Raw genomic sequence first — 19,219 nt, forward strand, 5'->3', positions numbered from 1 at the left:
TTTTTAAAAAGAAATAATAAAATTAATTTTAAGGAAAAGTGCAAAAAAATTGCATTTATTTGAAAGACATCAAAAAGAAAATGAAAAGAAAAGCTACAGAATGGGAGATAACATTTTCAATATATATAACTGATAAAGGACTTAAAATCTGAATAGAGAACTTTTGCAAATAAGAAAAATAAAATTAAATAGGATAATAGGAAGAAAAATTGTGAGCACTCATGAAAAAAATAGAAAATCCATATGACCAATAAACACATGATAGAATGTTAAATCTCCTTAACTTTCTAGAAAACATTAAGTTGAAACTAAAATGAGATACCAATTTCTGTGCATATACCCTATGCTGGAAAAAATTTAAAACTCTGAATATACCAAGTTTTTTTTTTTTTTTTTTTGCGGTACGCGGGCCTCTCACTGTTGTGGCCTCTCCCATTGCGGAGCACAGGCTCCGGACGCGCAGGCTCAGCGGCCATGGCTCACGGGCCCAGCCGCTCCGCCGCATCTACCCGGACCAGGGCACGAACCCGTGTCCCCTGCGTCGGCAGGCGGACTCTTAACCACTGCGTCACCAGGGAAGCCCTATTCCAAGTATTTTTAAAAATACGGAACAACAGGATTTATTCACTGTAGGTGAGTGTGTAAATCGGTGCAAATATTTTGAAATATTGGCAATATCTTCCATTAAATTTAAACATACACATGCCTCACAACTCAGAAATTCTAATCCTGGTATATACCCTAAGGAAATATGATTATATATGTCCCAGAAGATAGGCACAAGAATATGTATGTCAGCATTGACTGGTAACAGCAACAAACTGGAAACACAAATATCCATTAACAGTAGAATGGATAAATAAACTTGTGGTAAAATTTCAATCAAATTAATAATATAAATCAAAAAAATAAACTAGAGCAACACACAATAATGGGGATGGAATTAGCCAATATAATGTTAAATGAAAGTAGAAATTCTCAAAACAATGGGCAATGGATATATAGAGGTGGGACTCAGGGGTGCTGTTAGTGTTTATATCCCAACTTGTTTGATTATTCTATGAATGTCCACTTAATAATTACTCATTATACTATACATTTAAAAGTATTTTTCTTTATATATGCAATATTTTACATTTTTATGTTTATAAACAGTTTTAAATGAAAGGAATTCATATTATACATGTCTTTATAAAAGCACATACTGACAATAACATTATTAAACTTGACACAATAAATAAAAACTTCAAGATTTCATAACAAATATATTGTGTCTAAGAATTTAGGTCTTTTGCTATTTGTAATAATATTCAATGCTTTTTAGAACAGTACACTGCCTCCTCATGACTTAAGTGAAAGTAAATTTAAAACAAAATTTCTTTTTTGACCTGCACATCTTAAAAGTTAAAGCCAACAGAGTTGGTAAAACTCCAAATATATGAATAACAGTTTGTGATATCTTTTCAAGTCTCAATTACAATTGATTTAGTTCATCTATTATGATAAAAATACACATTATTATTATTTCATAAGTATAAGTTAATAAGGATAAATTATCCATTAGGGAAAGAATGTTTTCTATGACTCAATTTTTAAAAATGGGACAGATTAATCCTATTAGTCTGAGAGGCCACTATGTAATATTGGCCATGCATTCTAGAATACTTTGTTTTGTTGGCATAGATGATTAGGAATGTACATAGAGACATCTTTACAGGTCTGTTCAGTCAAAAGCAAGTAATTTTTTTTCTCAGAATTGACTGAAATGATTAGTGATCTACATGCTTTGAGATTTTGTAGTTCATTTGTGCTTTTGGGGAAAGATGAGAAGTATGGCAGGAAAAAACACAAACTTTGGAATCATGTAGAACTGTGGTTCTGGGCAAGTTACCCATTTTTCTGAGCCTTAATTTCCTTATCTATAAAAAGGGGGATAATATTAGGGACTTTTCAGGTTTCTTGTGGGCATTTACAATGAAAAAGTAATTTATGACATATGATAAACACACAATAAACATCAGTTACCCACTTTGCAGTTAGGATCTTTTCCAACCCTTTGACTGTGTATCTAATTTAAATGGAAATTTTTCTATTTAAAATTTAGTATATTTGCATCATATAAAAATATTTCACCCAACTAATTTTGGAAATGCTAGAAATAGAAAATAATATTAAAAAGAAACAATGTTACAGTCAGGCATTTTTATAAATACATGCACATATGAGAAACTTCAACTTGTATCCAATTCAATGGCATATATTGATTACCATTTCCTTTCTTCAAGCTATTTAGGAAAAAGGCACAAATCTATCTTGAGGAAAATCTGATGATCCTCAACCATTCTAAGGCCAACAGTGATATGCAGTAAAAAAAAAAAAAAAAAAAAAAAAGACTGGACTAAAAATCAGACAAGGTGGTTCCTAATATTATGAATTCCACTAACTAGTTATGTGACTTTGTACAGTTCATGTGTCTTCTCTGAGTATCAGATTTCTTAACTCTAAAATGGGGTTAACAATATCTGCCTTGCCTCTTTTACAAGATTCTTATAAAGATCTAAAGAGAAAAGAGAGGACTTCTCTGGTGGTCCAGTGGTACAGAATCCACCTTACAATGCAGAGGACGCGGGTTCGATCTCTGGTCAAGGAACTAAGATCCCACATGCCGTGGGGCAACTAAGCCCACGTGCCACAACTAATGAGCTCGTGTGCCTCAACTAGAGAGCCTGCGCGCCACAGCTACAGAGCCCACCCACCCTGGAGCCTGTGCGCCATAACTAGAGAAGAGGAAGAAACCCACATGCCGCAACTAGAGAGAAGGCAGCGCGCTGCAACAAAGAGCCTGCGCACTGCAACGAAAAATTCCGCATGCCTCCACGAAGATCCCACATGCTGTAACTAAGACCCGACGCAGCCAAAAATAAATAATAAAAAATAGAGAAAAGAGTGAAAAACGACATCTAATTAGGAACCTACATCCCTTTGATTTAATTAAAAAATAGAAGATATCTGGTAATATTGGACAAGAGAAAAAAAAGGAGCATTCACTTTAAATATAAAATAAATTTCCTTCTGAAAAGTCTTTTCTAAAACACAGAAAGGATTTTAAAATATAAATAAATAACCTACACTTTACATCAGCAAACCTTACAGATTTCAGAGTAGAAAATGGAGCCAAGCCCTGGGCAATTCGCAAAGTCCTCTGAAACACAGCGTTTCATCTACAAAATAAAAGGGTTAGAATAAAAATTTCTCCAAAGTTCTTTCCAACCTAAACTTTCTTACGATTTCATTTAAGTAAGAGCTTTAAGGCTTCCCTGGTGGCACAGTGGTTGAGAGTCCGCCTGCCGATGCAGGGGACACGGGTTCGTGCCCCAGTCTGGGAGGATCCCACATGCCGCGGAGCAGCTGGGCCCGTGAGCCATGGCCGCTGAGCCTGCGCGTCTGGAGCCTGTGCTCCGCGGCGGGAGAGGCCACAGCAGTGAGAGGCCCACATACCGCAAAAAAAAAAAAAAAAAAAGGAAGAGCTTTAGTAATTGGAAAATGACCGACACTTTACATCAGCATAATAAAATCTCTTTGTGAACCAGAAGGCAGGATAAAATAAGTGAGTGAAACAGAACCTGAAATATTAGACTAGTTTAATCAGAATTACCAATTTTAATGGTTGCAAATCTACAAAACATCTGTACAATGCTTCTCTCTAAATGAAACAATCTAGGTGAAAGCATTTTGGAAGCCATAAGATGCTATGCGAATGTAAAGTATTATTGACATCATCATCTTCTTTACTTGAGCCCATTTCAGCTGCACCAGGCATCCAGGATGGGCATGGAGGGGAGGAAGGAAGAGGAAAGAGGAAGAGGATTTGCTTTTCTTGTGTTCTAGTTTCCCCTTGTTCCCTGAGCATGTATGTCTGTGATATAATGCAAGCATTTTTTCCCCAAACATTAAAAGGTAGTTACTTCCTAATACATAAATAGACAAGTAGACAGGTCTTTTTGTGTGTTTAGGCTAAAGATATAGTTACTTTAATTTCTCATTTCTTGATCTGAGACATTTTTAAACAAAGCAGGTGGCAGGGTATGTATTTTACCATTGTGTCCAGTATTTTCCATATACTAGCTTATTTCTTTTCTAAAATAAGCTATCATTTGAATAACTGGAAAGTGCTTTAAAATAAGAATTGCTAGTTATGAGTCACTGCAATGATAGACAGCTTGACAGTGTTATTTGCATTTGGCCATGAGAGAAACTGAGGGGATTGAGACAGAGGTAGAGCAAGAACTAGACCTCCCAGGCTGTCTGCAGAATGCCAAACCTCTGGGAAGGAGTAATAGAATTGTAGTTTGGAAGATGCCTGAAGATGGACAAACCTAGCTGCCTAGGCACCTAAAAATCCTCAGCAGATAAATCTGTGTCTTCATGACCTGGCTCAAGGGCTTATTGGAAGTTGCTTGTTTAAACTGAATGTTAATTTGCAAGAACCTTTTGGGAAATCATTGTGACCAATTACGAATGAGATCATTAAGAAGGAAAGCTGGGACCAACGTGGATACCCCGGGAGGTGACTCTCCCCGGGCTCTGTCCTGGTGGCGTAGGGGAGCATAGGGCTCTGCCCCATGATGTACAGTCCCCTTTCCACAACGTTGCAGATGAAGCCGGGCCTTGAGTCTGCGCCTGCATATTCCTACAGCTTCTCAGAGTCCTGTGGACAACGACTGAGGCGACAAACCATGCAGGAAACAGCTCTCTAGAGCAGCATATCTGAATCTAGGTTGATCCGAACTGAATGAAAAACTTGTTTTAATCAGTTTGGGTGTACTACTGGATTAAAGCTCTTACCTGCCTTGTTTTGCAAAAAGGAAAAAAAAAAAAAAAGGAAAGCTGGGCTTAGCATTTGCTTGAAGTCGTATTTTCATCAGAACTCATCTCCCTCCTAAAAGAATGATTGTTAAACAGTGCATCTTGGCCTGGGGATTGGGGTTGGAGGTGGGGATTGGAGAGGATCTTGCTTTCCTTTTTTTTTCTCCTCTAATTTCTAGCTATTATAGCCATGGCTAAGCCATTAGTCAAACTCCCTCATGGTAAAAGAGGGATAATGTCAACATTAAAAGCTCCAGAGCAAATAAATAATGTATTTATTTCCCTAAAGTTTTCCTAAAACTACCTGCTCAGCTCAGCTCAGCTCAGGGTAGAAGACTTGCAGCTTGAAATACAAGTCTTTTTCAAACTCAATTTGAGAATCTCTCTTGTATCCTCTGATAATTATAAAAGGAAATCAACGGGCGCCATTCAAACGTGCATAACTAAACAGTAATGTTCAGAGCTACTGTGGCCTGGAGAGGTTTGAATGGCATTACCCAGCAAGTGCCATAGTCTGACCCAAATGGGAGAAGGAAGATTAAATTGCTGAGTGGGGGAGGGAAGCTGCTTTCCATTTTAACTACAATCCAGAAAACTCTCTCCCTGCTATAAGAACATTAATCCTTCACAAATGAGAAGAGTTAACAACCAGTTATATGGTAGCACAGAGCATTACACAGTGATTCCTGGGGTAAACAAAAAAAAAACCTAAGAAACATCAGTGATCAGGACTTTGAAGCAAGAGGTGGACATTCCAACAAAGACTATATAAGAAGAAACGAGTGAATCGGGGAACCTAAGAAGTGGACCCAGACTGAATCAAGACAATACATGATACTATCAGAAACCCCTGTACTGTTAGGATGGTTTATTGTGCTCCAACTTTACGTATATAGTAGGGTAAAAAAATAGTTAATTGTTATCTTAAGAGTGAAGTAAAGTTACTCTTAGGGAGGGAACTGCCTTTGGTAAGAAAATAACATGGTAACTCATCTTGGGTGTAGAAGGTGAAGCTTTGCAAACACTTGGAAGCAAGCAGCAAAGCAGAGTCAAACTGCTCTGCCCGAGAAGTTTAGGAATTTATGATCCTGCAAACAGTGAGTGGGTAAAGGAAAGCCTTTTAGAGCAGAGGCAGAGAAGGCTGAACTGCATGGTGGGAAACTACAAGGAAGAGGGTCCAGTGAGAAAATCCCTGCAGTGGTGCAAGGGAGATTACCAGGAGCCTTTTAAGAACAGAGATGCTAGTAATTAATTCTAAGTTGTTTAAGGTTTTCCAGGCTCTGTTATCCCGAACTTTTAATACAGGGATGGGAAGCAGGGTCTAACAGGGAGCAACACAGTGCAAAACAGTGGAAGCAGGAACTCAGAGCCAGGGGGACTGGATGAAACGTAAATACTTTCTCCCCAGCCTTCCAGCACCCCGAAGAATCTCTGGCGAGATGACAGCAGCTTCCACCTCAAGCATCTGAGTCTCTCTTCTCTGCCCAGCAAGTGTGGAGAAAATGCTCCTCGGGTGCTCTTGACCATGGGGGAAGGTTAAGAGTGAGGGTGGGTGGATCCTCCCGAGAGAAAACTTTGAAGGGTGTTTCACATTGTTTCTGAAGGAGTCCCCTGTGGGACTGAGCCCTGCTTGTCCAAAGTGGTCATATGCTCATTATCATACTCTTTGGATTTTCTACTTTTCTGGTCTCACTTTCCCCACTCCTATACTTGTGCTTCCTGCCCTCACCTCTCAGGGATTACCTGCACCCGAGTTCTTAACTCAGCTTCTGCTTTGGAAGAAAACCAAACTTAGACACCCTCCCACCCTTGTCCCTGACCACACTATTCTAATCCTAGAGGCAGCCACTTATACCAGTTCCTTACCATCCAAAAGTATCCTTTGCACAGTCAAGCATTTAAGTATTATGTATGTGTGTACATTTAAATATATATATATATACACATATATATATATAGCATACGCTTTTAACAATTTTCAATTATCCAAAATAGAGAGAAAAAAATTCATACCCTACACAACAGTCTAAGATAGCAATGTCTCTTTTATAAAAAGGTACATCTGAACTTGAAAGAGAATAAATCTTATAATACTGTTAATCACATTTAAAATCAGGCGGAATGCATGCCATGTAGTCTCAATTGTGTGGCCAAGGAGTGTTCGAGGGCTCACCATGCACTAGTGGCTTGCCAGCCACTATACTCATCTTCCATCCGTGCCTTCATATTTTGTTGCACATACGTGAAATACGTAGCACACTGGACTTCCTACCAAAACTGTTCTTATATTTGAGGTAATCATTTCAAATATTTATTGTCAAAGACTGAAATTTTACATAAAATTGTCTTAAAACCAAGAAGTTTAACAAAATTGGATTTTAATGGTGCTATGTCTGAAAAGTTATTCTAACATTCAAATGGTCTGTTAGTTGTGCTGGCTATCCATGTGCTGAACCAGGAAAATTAAATTAGTTCTTTGTAGCTTACTATTCCTTCTGTTAGGACATGTGGTTTTCTCCAACATATGAATGCAACATTTACTATAACACTTAATACTTCTTATTGTTAAATTGGAAGAGATTGCTTTCTTCTGAAGCTAAATTGATCTTACTACTGCTTGCCTAAAGATAAATTTTTCTAAAGGTTTATACTATGATGAATATGCTGTGATGACTTATAAACACACACACACATACTCATGCATACTGTTTTATATGTACCATGGGAATTCAAAATGGAACGGGTACCACTAGCAATGCAAGGATAACAACTAGTGGTTTATCTTTTGTCATTAAGTTTTATAGAAACTATTTACATTCAGCACAATTATATTCAGCTGACTGAGCATCACAGGAACTACTTTTTTCACCTTATAATGAGTCAACATATTTTAAAGGGGGATGTTCAAAATCAGCTATGTTTCCATGGTTTCTTTGCTTCTTTGAGTTCTTGTGAAATACTTTTGTATTTTCAGATGTATCTTCACGTTATTTTTAAATGCCAAGCATACATGAAATAATAGCTGCATTCAGAAACAAATATTAGGACCTCATTTTAATGTCCTGCCTATTACAGGCCAATGTTTCAAACTACGTATCATTTTTCCATCCAGATATGCTTTTTGGCCAGTTCCCTACTTAGCAATTTTAGGGGCATCCTTTCTTCACCACCCCACTAATATATGCTGTGCACTGATTTCATCCTAGCCTTCCATATCAAAACTTGCTCTTGGGAAATGTATCTGGATCTAATTCACTCCTCTATGTAACTTAGTGATATCATTTGTTTCTTGGAAAATTGGGAGCCATGGGGGGAAAAATTCTTTTTTGAACATAAAAAATTTAGGGGGTTTTCTGGTGGCGCAGTGGTTGAGAGTCCGCCTGCTGATGCAGGGGACATGGGTTCGTGCCCCGGTCCGGGAATATCCCACATGCCACGGAGTGGCTGGGCCCGTGAGCCATGGCCGCTGAGCCTGTGCGTCCAGAGCCTGTGCTCCGCAACGGGAGAGGCCGCAACAGTGAGAGGCCCGCGCACCAAAAAAAAAAAAAAAAAAAAAATTTGGAAGCTTGGGGGAAATTTTAAATATATTTATAATTTTTATTGAATAGTCTCAACATGGGTTTATAACATGAAATGTTTTTAGTTTTCTCTAGTCACTTTTTTCAGTCATGCTCTGTCTAGTGTCAGCTCCTTACTCGTTATGGACACATCTTGGAAATGTGCCATACCTTCCACTAGAAGTCCAGGTCTGTTTAAGCCTCTCGTCTCATATGGGCTTAAATGACATTTGCTAATCTTCCCACCCACTCCTCTTCCCTCTCCCCAGTAGACCAGGCTTGTGGGTGAAAGATCTGCAGTGGGGTGAAAGAATGGTCTGATTCTGGTTACTCCTTCCCTTCTGTATTTCAACAATCAGTTCCTCCGATTTGGGAGGTCGAAAGGAGAAACAGGAGAGGCAAAGATCTTCTGGAGTAATTGGTCACCTGCTCGTGGTGGGGAGGCAACCAAGGTCTTAGTCAGGTTCAGGTCTGGAATCTCTACTCTGCTGATATAACAGTCTCCATAGAGATTCTGTGCATGGCTCTCTTGGGAAAGATTTCAACTTTCTCTCAGCTTCCTCAGCCCCTGGGGCCCTCAAAGAGGGGCCACCTGGTCTCCCTTTAGTCTCTCTCAATTAGTCCATGTACCAGTGTCCCCCAACCCTACCCTCCACCGCAGAGTGGTGCATCTCCTGACCTCCTCCCTGGGAGTCTTGGGAACTGGAATGGGTGACTCTCTCCTCTTCTAAGGCACACCACATCACCATCTGTTACCGCCTCCCTGCTGCCAAGTATTCCGCCAAGTCTTCTCCTTTTCAGAAAATACACTGGCCATAAAAAGGAACAATTTTTATGTATAACCACAAACTTCAGGGAATGTGCCTCACATTCTACCAGGAACTCCCCTACTGTGCTCTGTGCTGGTCCAATAGCACCAACAGGGTAGGACTGCAGTAAGAAACAAGATTCTTCTCTCCCATCTTAGATCACCTCTCACTGTACTTACAGAGCTCCATAAACCCCTCCCATAATGTCTTTGTGGTGGACAGAATTATCAGGGCACCCCCAATATTCTTACCCCTTGTGTACATGTTTTGTGTAATGCTCTCCTCTTGAGTGGGCAGAACCTGTGAACACGATGGGATATTACTCCTTGAATGGGTTATTAATGAGTTGACTTCAAGTTCATCAAAAGAGAGGTATCTGGGTGGACTTGATCTAATCAGATCAGCACTTAAAAGACACTGGGCCTTCCCTCCCCGAAGGCAGAGAGATCGGAGGTGTGAGAGGGCCAAGGGCAGGGACCACATGGTATGGGCCTGAGAATGGCCTTTAGAAGCTGAAAGTAGTTCTAGGATGAGAACAGGTAAGCCAGTGGGGACCTCAATCCTACAAGCATACAGAAATGAATTGTGCGGACCTTCTGAGGAAGCTTGAAAGCAAACCTTTCCCTAGTTGAACCTCTAGATGAGGACACAGTCTGGCTGATGCCTTGATTTTCATCTCATGAGACTTTGAGCAGAGGACTCAACTAACCTGTACCCAGGGAAACTGTTACATAATAAATTCATGTTGTTTGAAGCCATTAAGTTTGTGGCCATTAAGCCATTGTTATGCAGTAATAGAAAACTAGTATACCCTCTCTCTTCCCTGTCTGTTCCTCTTATTTCATCTTAAGGTGGGCGTCAGTGCTGGCATGATATCTAGGAGGTAGCAGGGCCAGTTAACAATCTCATAGCAAGCCTAGAAATATCTGGCTTAATTTCTTGATGACTCTCTTCAGAATGGAGAAATGTGGGATTATTGATACTTCTTTATCCTTAGGTAGGATCCTTACAATCCCAGAGCATCAACATATTAAATATATACAAATGTCTTGTTATATATGAACGACTGGATATTTTAGTAGCTTTCTTATACTGTCCAGTTCTAACTAGAACGTGTGTGTGTGTGTGTGTGTGTGTGTGTGTGTGTGTGTGTGTGTGTGTGAAAGAGAGAGCGGGAGTGGGGCTTGGCTTATTCACAAAATTAATACATGATAAACATCTTTTCCATTACAAAGTACCATACATTCAGGCATTAAAATGTTGCAGCATTCACTCAACCTTTGTTGAGAAACCCCTGTGTCCAGTCTTTGAATTTGCCCTTAAATATCTATAACTGGTGACAAATTGAGCCTCAAGTAGCTGAAACTCAAGGCATCTATTCATTCAACAAATATATATTGAGCGTCCAGGAGATAAAACCTGGATAAGGGATAGACCTCATCTTCTAGGAGTTTAGCATCCTGGAGATGGTCAAATACATAAACAAATATTCCAAATACAGTGACAGATGTGGGCACACCATCAGCGTCTGGCAGTGCAAGGATTACTTTGTAGGGGACTCTGTCTAAGCCAGGCAGGGTATGCAAAATTCTGTGTATGTGCATTTAGGAGAAAAGAGTCCATTACTTTATATTTTTCTAACAAATCCACGTCCAGGTTTACAAAGGAGAGTGCCCTAAGCAGAGAGAATAAGATATGCAAAGACAAAGAGATGACTGTATACTGCCTGGTCCAGTACAGGTTGACATCATTACCTCACAGGGTATGGACAGGGCCTTCTGGCAATTTTTTACTGTTACTGCTCTGGGAGAAGTTCATAAATATGTAAAAACGATAAAATCCTGAGAGGAGAGCCAAGCAAAAGATTTTCTAAGCAAGGTTTTCTTTTCTTCTTCTTTCTTTCTTTTGGCCGCACTGCACGGCTTGCAGGATCTTAGTTTCCTGACCAGGGCTTGAACCGGGGCCCTGGCAGTAAAAACACTGCCAGGGAAGTCCTGCAAGGTTTTCTAAGTTTAGAATGAGCAGTATCACACAGGCAAAAAGACCACTCACTTTCAGAAAAGCAAGAGACAAAGAAAAGAAGCTTTCCTAGTACAAATTTTGCTCCATCGAACCAGGTTTTAACCATTAGAATCTTCTTTGGGTACGTCACTTTATCTTAATTTTAATTTCATTAAATTTTTAAAACTGGACTGGTGCCCAACTTGAAAGCTAATTCTTTACCTTTTCATATTTTCACTTTTTATTTGTTGATTGGATGCAAATTTTTGTTGCAGAAAATAAAGGAATCTGAAACAGGAGAGGTCAAGAGGGAGGGATTCAGTCTGTTCAAATGTGTTACAAGTGTTTTGTAACATACTTGCAGAGCCCCAAACTGCATTACTGGACCAAGCCTCTGCAGACAAACGGGCCTCCTACAGCAAGGTACATTTCCACCATTCACTCCAAAAGGTGCTGCTTGTTTTCCAATCCTGATGCTATAGCAATGTTATCATCAGTGATAGTTTTGCATTCGATTCCAATGACTACTTTCTAGATTCAAGTCATGTGCGATAGCATGATTTTGCCTAATGAAACAGCAGTTGAAAAATGTTAAAGTTCCTCTGCTTTATTTCTAAGCCCCTTCTTCGCTTATAGTAGATATATTCCTAAGAGCCCAGTGAAAAAATCTAATACCACATATATTTCTATATTAACAACTCTCCTATTGCATAAAAGTATTTGACCTCATTGGAAACGAAGACCAAAAAGCAATGTGCGCACCTTATGTTAGATTTTGATGTATCATCCTCAAAACACTGTAATTATATAATTATAAAATTATATACTATAATTATAATCAAAGAAGTTATAATTAAATAGCATTATATTATTAAATTACAAATTATAAATTATGCATCTAAATACATCAATATTATAATGAAAATTACTAAAATTATTAACCTTTTCAGAGATTATTTTCTTTTAATAGTGATCAGAACTTCAAAATGAAGTTAATAAATATGGAATCTGAGGCATGAACCAACTTTTTAAAAAATCAGCCTTCTTAAAGCCCTGGAAATCCTCACTCATGTGATTGATGCCTACTCCACGGGTGGATAAGACTATCTGCATGATCAACAGGCCAGTTTCCCGAACCTTCCCAACTGCGTGTCTGCTGCTCGTCTGCATAATCGATCAGAGAAATTCCATAAACCACGTGACTTTATATATATTTGCATGTAGATCTGAAATGAGCAACCCCAGCGTAGCGCTCAGAAATGCCCCACAGCCCATAGCTACATAACCAGGATTTTCAAAGTCATGGCTCATCTCACTAGTCTGATTCTATTTCATCAAGTTTCCAGGGCTGTTTAGGACCTAACTGTGACACTACTGTCTCCTCCCAACCATCCCATTCTCACATTACAGGAGCGCTTTGAAAGGGCTGCTCTGATTCTAATGTAGTTCCCCATTCTAATATCTCATTTACTCATGTAAAGAATTCACTGATCTGGGTCAATATTATGTCAGATCTCGACCTTCTTCCACACCTCCATCTCAAGACAGTTCCCTTTCCTGTGGAGAATACTGACCTTGCTGTCCATTGGAATAAACAGTGGTGATACAATGTTGGGCTAATTTTATACATTTCATGAAATGCCTTCAACTAGCTAGAGATTTTGCTGTTCATGGACTTAAAGATCAGTGTACAGAGACATTTATCCCTTTCTCTTTCCTAAATTTTGTGCTTTTTGAACCAGAAAAACTCCTAGATATAGCCTGTGAAGAAAAATTCAAATCACCAAGCCAGCCAGTTTTTATTTGCAGTATTCTGTAACTCAGAGGCCCCTGCTGTGCATCTCTCAGAACACTGCCGATCTCTATTTGAGATGAAAGGTTGTTAATGATTTTGTGTGGAGTGTCCCAAAGCACTTATTTTTATGGAAGGAGTAAGCCACACAAAGTTACTGTATTGCAGAGTTATTGTGACGATCTCGTAAGATAATATATACAAAGTGCTTAACACAGTGCATGGTGTGTAGCAGGTGCTCAATAAATAGATGCTGACTAATTAAGTCTTAGCCGAGTTGGCCAGGCAAAGGTCTGTCTCATGATGTCTGTTTCCTCTGTGACAAGCTAAGGGCGTCTTAGTTCTTCATCACAGGAAGACTTCAGTATATTTTGCACACTGGTCACTCTTTCCTTATATTCAGTTTTTAAAAGCTATTGAGATACAACTGATGTACAATAAACTGCACATATTTAAAGTATAAAATTCATCTAATTTTAACATATGTATATACCTGTGAAACCATCTCCAGTCAAGATTATGAAAAATTCATTATCTCCAAAATTATCTCTTGCCCCTTGGTAATCCACCTCTTTCTACCCTGCCTCCTTCCCTCAGTAATCATTGATCTGCTTTATGTCCCTATAAGTAATAGTTTACATTTTTTTAAGACATTTACATGAATGGTCTCTAGACGCTGAGGGCCTCAGTCCTACAAAGGCAAGGAACTAAATTCTACCAAAAGTTGCAGGAGCTTGGAAGAGGACCCAAGCCTCAGATGGGATTGTAACCCTGGGCAACACCTTCATTATAGCCTGTGAGACACTGAGGAGAGAACCCAGTGATGCTGTGCTCAGATGTCTGACCTACAGAAGTTCCGAGATAATAAATGTGTATTGTTTTAGGCTGCTAAGTTTCTGGTAGTTTGTTATGCAGCTATAGAAAACTAGTGCACTGCCACAACAGGGACTCTAGTCAGGCTACCATTTCTGAATATTTTAAACTGTTCCATTATGTTCTAATGAGAAGTTTTCCACCGAAGGGTCTAATACCATTGTTATGGTAGCCTTCCTCAACTGCAGCTAAAAATGTTAACTGCAAATTCCACTGACGATGGCATCGGTCTGCCAAGATACTGCAGCTGCCTTTTTATTGTTCACAGGCTCTCTCCAGTGCATTTGATCATTCTGATGACTGATCACATCTCTGCATATGTTAGTCAAAGACAGATGAACTGGAAAGCATTTTTTTTGAAGGTTGGCACTAGGACTAAAAGAATGATGGGTATCAGAACTCTTTCTTTGAATCTCCTTTTCCTCTTTTGTTCCCTCACTCTTAGATCCAAATGAAGCTGAAAATACAACACAAAGCCAAAAAGCGTCCATAAGATACACTTGACAGTTCTAACTGACATTTCCCACTGCAGGTGAATTCGGTATCTCTACATGCCTGCTCTTCTAGGAGAGCAAGGCCATGAATACCTGCTCTCAGGCTGGTCTAGAGAAAAATGTTCTAAGATTGTGTCATTAGTGTACATACTGCTAGAATGCAGCCATTCTGATACTTTCACATATACATTTTAAAATTCTGTACAATGTTTTGATGACAGGAAGAGACTTTAGACACAACTGACCTGAGTTCTACTCCTGCATCTCTCAGTTCCTTGCCATACACTTCTGTGTAAGTCAGCTAACTGCTCTGAACACCAGAGTATTTATCTGTGAAACAGAGACGAGATATACCATCAATTGTAATTGTGAAGTTCAAGTGAGATCATGTATGACATGCATTTAATGATGACTGGCATAGGGCTATTAATGTTATTAATATTAATGTATTAATATATAAATATATTAATAGTGGAGAGTCTTAGACTAATTTTAAAATTTTCATATTAGTAAACTTATGTTAGTACCATTTATTAACTATCTATCTATTATTTGCAAAGTTTAGAGCAAGAGAAAGGGGAAATTCTAGGTTAGAGTAGTATTTCTCAATCATAGCTCCTTTTTAAAGAAAAATGTTCGGGTGTACCTCTGTTAATTTGAACAATTTTTATTTTAACACCACACACACACACACACACACACACACACAGCTGTACCATTTCTTATGAAGTGTGTTACAGATGATAGATTTATTGATTTGTTCATTCCTCTTGACCACAATAATAATAATTATGATTTGACTGTTAGGCACCATCCTATGCAATTTTAATGTCATCCCATTTAACCATCTACAGCCCTAGTAAGTTCAATTATTATCCCTAACTGTCCAATTAGAGATACAGGGGAAAAAAGCTCAGGAAAAAGAACAGAATTAGAGATATATATTGAGAACTAATAGTTAAAATTAAGATCATGAATATGAAACTTGAAGAGTTAAGAAAACTGACATCTGCTCCGCCACATATAAGGGATTTACTAAGACATATATACCAGAGCACGGTTTGAACCACAGTCTCTCTGACCCCAGGATTGTACACTTTCCAATACTTTGTATTAAAATTGAATCAGAAGTCAGGTCTGGTTTTATTCATAGTGGAATTAATAAGCTCCAGTGTTTGAACACCACCATTTAATCCATGCTGTGAAAAATCTGAAACAGTCTAAAGAATAGTTGGGACACCTAATGTCTGCCCTTGTTAGGTCTAGGGGGAAATTACCATTGCAGTCAAGGAGATGTGAATCTAGATTTAGATGCTCTGTCCTTTTTATCTGTGTGGATTCAGTGAAAGACCATTGTAGAAAGCAAAGACAAGAAGAGGGCTGTTTCTAGAAAGCAAGTCTAGAAAGGAAGATTAAAAAAATAAATGCTTATTTGGGAGACACTCCTTTGGTTTCTGTAGTTTCCAACACTCTTGTTCACAGATGTCCTATTAGTTTTGTGGTCTATGGAAATGTTATAAAACCTTCAAGACCAAGAAATGTATGTTGATCTTTCCAGGAGGTTAATTACTTTGCCAAACAAAATAGAAGTTCTTCAAAAATGCTGTGCCACTTTGGAATCCATGAGCACCAATTAAGTTCATACTTGGTTATTTCCTTCTAAGAAGGGAAAGGAGAGAACGGTTATTGAGTGATAAAGTGAAAGTCACCCAATGTCTGTAAAGCAGATGAACAGCGATGCCAACGTCGTACAAACATTCTTAGTTGGGATCATGGCTGCTCAGTTAAAGACCTCATTCATTTTCTAGCCTTCCTTACAGTGAGGTGTGGTCATGTGATTAAGTTCTGGCTAATGTAATAGGAGCATAAGTGATACAAAACTCTCAAGTCATGTGTTTAAGAGAAAGAAGGTACTTTCCCTCTCTTAGTTCCTGCTTCGCAGCAGCTATCACATAAGTGTGATGACTAACGCTCAAGAAGTCATCTTCAACCACAAAGTGGAAGTTGTCTCAAAGCTGCCTTCCCTGCTCTGGACCGCTTTCATCTGGCCTACCATGGAAGACAGAAATAGGCTTATCTTGTTTAAACTACTGTTATTTTGGCATTCCGTAATAGCAACTGTGTCTATAGCCTAATTAATTTAGAATTTGATACTAGAATTGGAGTTGCCACAACAGAATCTAATACATGGGACCTTGACCTTAAGAGGTAGGCAGCGGGCAGATGGGACAGAGACAGTAGAAGCTGGAAAATCGGTGACTCTTACTATTTCTTGGGAATACATTTAAGAAAACTGTTACCTCCGATGCCTTGGAAAGCAGAACACATTCGAGCATGGCCTGCGAGTCTAGGAACTTGTTGCAAAAACTCAGAATGCTGGTGTATATTGGCTGCATTTTGAGACTTTCAGGAAAGACCTAGAAAAAACACCTAGAACGTTTCTAGAACATTTGCGAGCGTAGATTGAACGGAACACATTTAAGGAGGTTTTTCTCTGCATGTAAACTTCAATCTAAATGGACAAAGAGTCCAGTAATTTAGAAACGTGGATCACTGAAAAAGTTCATTACTTCTACATCCAAAACTGAAACAGAGCTAAGAAGTGGTTCTAAAGATGAAGTCTCAGCATGACCTAAGACTGTGCCTCCAGGTCCTCTCAGGCATCTCCCCATAGGTCAGTGAGTCCAGTTCACAAGCAATGATCTTGTTAATGTTAGAGGCTTCCTAATTAACCCTGTTGTTCTGGATACCCTCAAGCAGGCATTAATAACATGGGGAGAATGGGCAAAGGAACAAGTCCAGTTAATAAAAGGTCTTCAGATGTAAGTCTGACTAGAGAATATCTTTGGCTACTTGTTTGTGAAATCTGCCTGAAGCCAACAGACTATAAGCCTACTAAGATTTTGAGGAAAATATATTGCTAAAGAAGCCATACATATAATGTGAAAATAGCTCAACCTATAAAGCAACCCCCGAGAATATTTCCCAAGAGCAACATATGGTCTCCTGTTTACCTAAAGTTACTACGGAGGATCACAGACATGGAAGAGTGTCCCAGAGGGCAAATCCAGGGAGCACAGAGGAGGAAGAATTTCCTCAGAGAGCAGAATAAGAGGTTTCCAAATGAACCAACCAAGGACTAACCAAGCTGCCAGACATGGAGGTTCTGCAGTGTCCTCCTCAGCAAGATTTCATGATTGCTAAAAGCCAGTGACTGCTCTAGGGTTTCCCATTCTTCCCTGCTTTGACTGAGCATTTTTACTGTGGATATCCTGTCCTTCCTCCATGATTTTTATTGAGTTTGGGTGCAGAACTCTCAAAGACAGGGCCAAGGGCTGGGCCATTCTTGACCTGGTCAAAGGGCCACACTGGCCATAACCTAGAAGGATACAGACCATACCAAGGAGCCATTATGTCTGCTCTGGGCTGCTTGCTCTTAAAGCATTCCATGAGAGAGAAATAAATTTTATATTGTTTATACCACTGGTGTTCTGGGTCTTTGTTATAATAGCTATACCTATATCCTAACTATAATGTCTTTAGGCAATATTTACTGAGATTTCACTGCCATACAATACTACACAAAGAAGGATCTGAATCTTTTCTCCTAAATCTTCATCCTGGTATGTTTCTGCCATGATTGTGGATAACTGTATTCTTCCATCCAGCTGCTTACATGTATGGTTAACATCAACTACATGGATTTTCTTTTTAGCCTCTGACTCTAATGTCGTTTTCTTACTGGTTAGGCCTGAACATTGTTGACAAAATGACAGGATTCCATTCAAGCTGGATCTAAACAACAGTGACAAAATCAATATGTGTCTCAAAAAACAGTAAAAAAATAAAACCATAATCCTGGATGCTTCCTGTGGTTAGGATGCTTTTCTCACTTTTAAAACAATTTAAACACTTTTCTCTAAATATAATTTTTTCAGCACTTTGTTTAGTCTATTTATGAATGAATAGGCCAATGTATATACCTGTACTTAACACACTTCTTAGTATACATATGTTTCCAATTCCAAGCACTGATCTTCATAGACGATGCGGATATTACAGTATCAGAATGTCATATAATTTAATTATCATCCTTTAGTGAAAATAAGTGGCACTTATTCATTTATACTTTCTTACCTAATGACTGCAGGGACCACATCCTGAAATCTTCAGACATCCATCTTCAAAAGTTTATTGATCCTAAAAGAGATAAAACCTATGGCCTTGGCCTCTCTGGACTTGAAGTAACTGAGGAAAGGGGAAGGTATTGTGTTCCTTCAACAGGTCAGACACTGTATCACATTCTTTCTTTTAATTTTCCTATTTAATAATCTAAACCACTTTGTGAGGTAAGCATAACAGATAGGGAAGTCAGACTACAAACTGGAGAGTACAAGAAACACAAATTTCTAATTCATTCATAGCTAAACTTAATTTGTACTTTAGGCCCCCATTCTGTGAAGTGAAAGCAACTCAGTCTCATCCACGTTAAGGATACTGACCTTAATTCTTCCCAGAGCTGGCATCTAAGTCGGGAAGACTTTATGAGTGTCATGGTAAGAGGGACATATTTGGGGAGCATCTAATCCTCAGTTTTCATCTTACAGCCACTCTGATATTACCTAAGACAGGTACTTTCTTCAGGCTCTAGATCTTTGTTATCCAATGTGGTACTGACCACATGAAATTGGCTGGTCAGAATTGAAATGGGTTATAAGTATGAAATATACACAGAATTTCAAAGACTTAGTATCCAAAAAAGCCCCTCGTTTATAATATGCAATTGACTGTATGTTGAAATGATAACATTTTGGATATATTCGGCTA

The 19,219-nt window shown here is 38.8% G+C and overlaps 1 long non-coding RNA gene and 1 other non-coding gene across 3 annotated transcripts in view; one reads left to right on the forward strand and one right to left on the reverse strand.

Annotated features, from left to right (window-relative positions):
- Positions 1-18,916, reverse strand: part of LOC125960561 (uncharacterized) — a 31,450-nt gene extending 12,534 nt beyond the window's left edge. The window contains exons 1-3 of one of the 2 annotated variants that reach the window (XR_007470360.1): positions 18,895-18,916; positions 14,638-14,722; positions 3,152-3,221 (exon numbers count right to left, since the gene is read on the reverse strand). This is a non-coding gene — a long non-coding RNA (uncharacterized LOC125960561). The remainder of the gene's footprint in view (positions 1-3,151; positions 3,222-14,637; positions 14,723-18,894) is intronic. The other variant, XR_007470359.1, reaches the window with a different exon arrangement.
- Positions 4,547-4,751, forward strand: LOC117197510 (small nucleolar RNA SNORA73 family). Its single transcript, XR_004478160.1, has one exon. It is a non-coding gene; the product is annotated as a small nucleolar RNA SNORA73 family (small nucleolar RNA).
- Positions 18,917-19,219: the final 303 nt, after the last annotated feature.

This window comes from Orcinus orca, chromosome 11 (assembly GCF_937001465.1).
Source record: "Orcinus orca chromosome 11, mOrcOrc1.1, whole genome shotgun sequence".
In the NCBI taxonomy this organism is placed as follows: Eukaryota; Metazoa; Chordata; class Mammalia; order Artiodactyla; family Delphinidae; genus Orcinus; species Orcinus orca.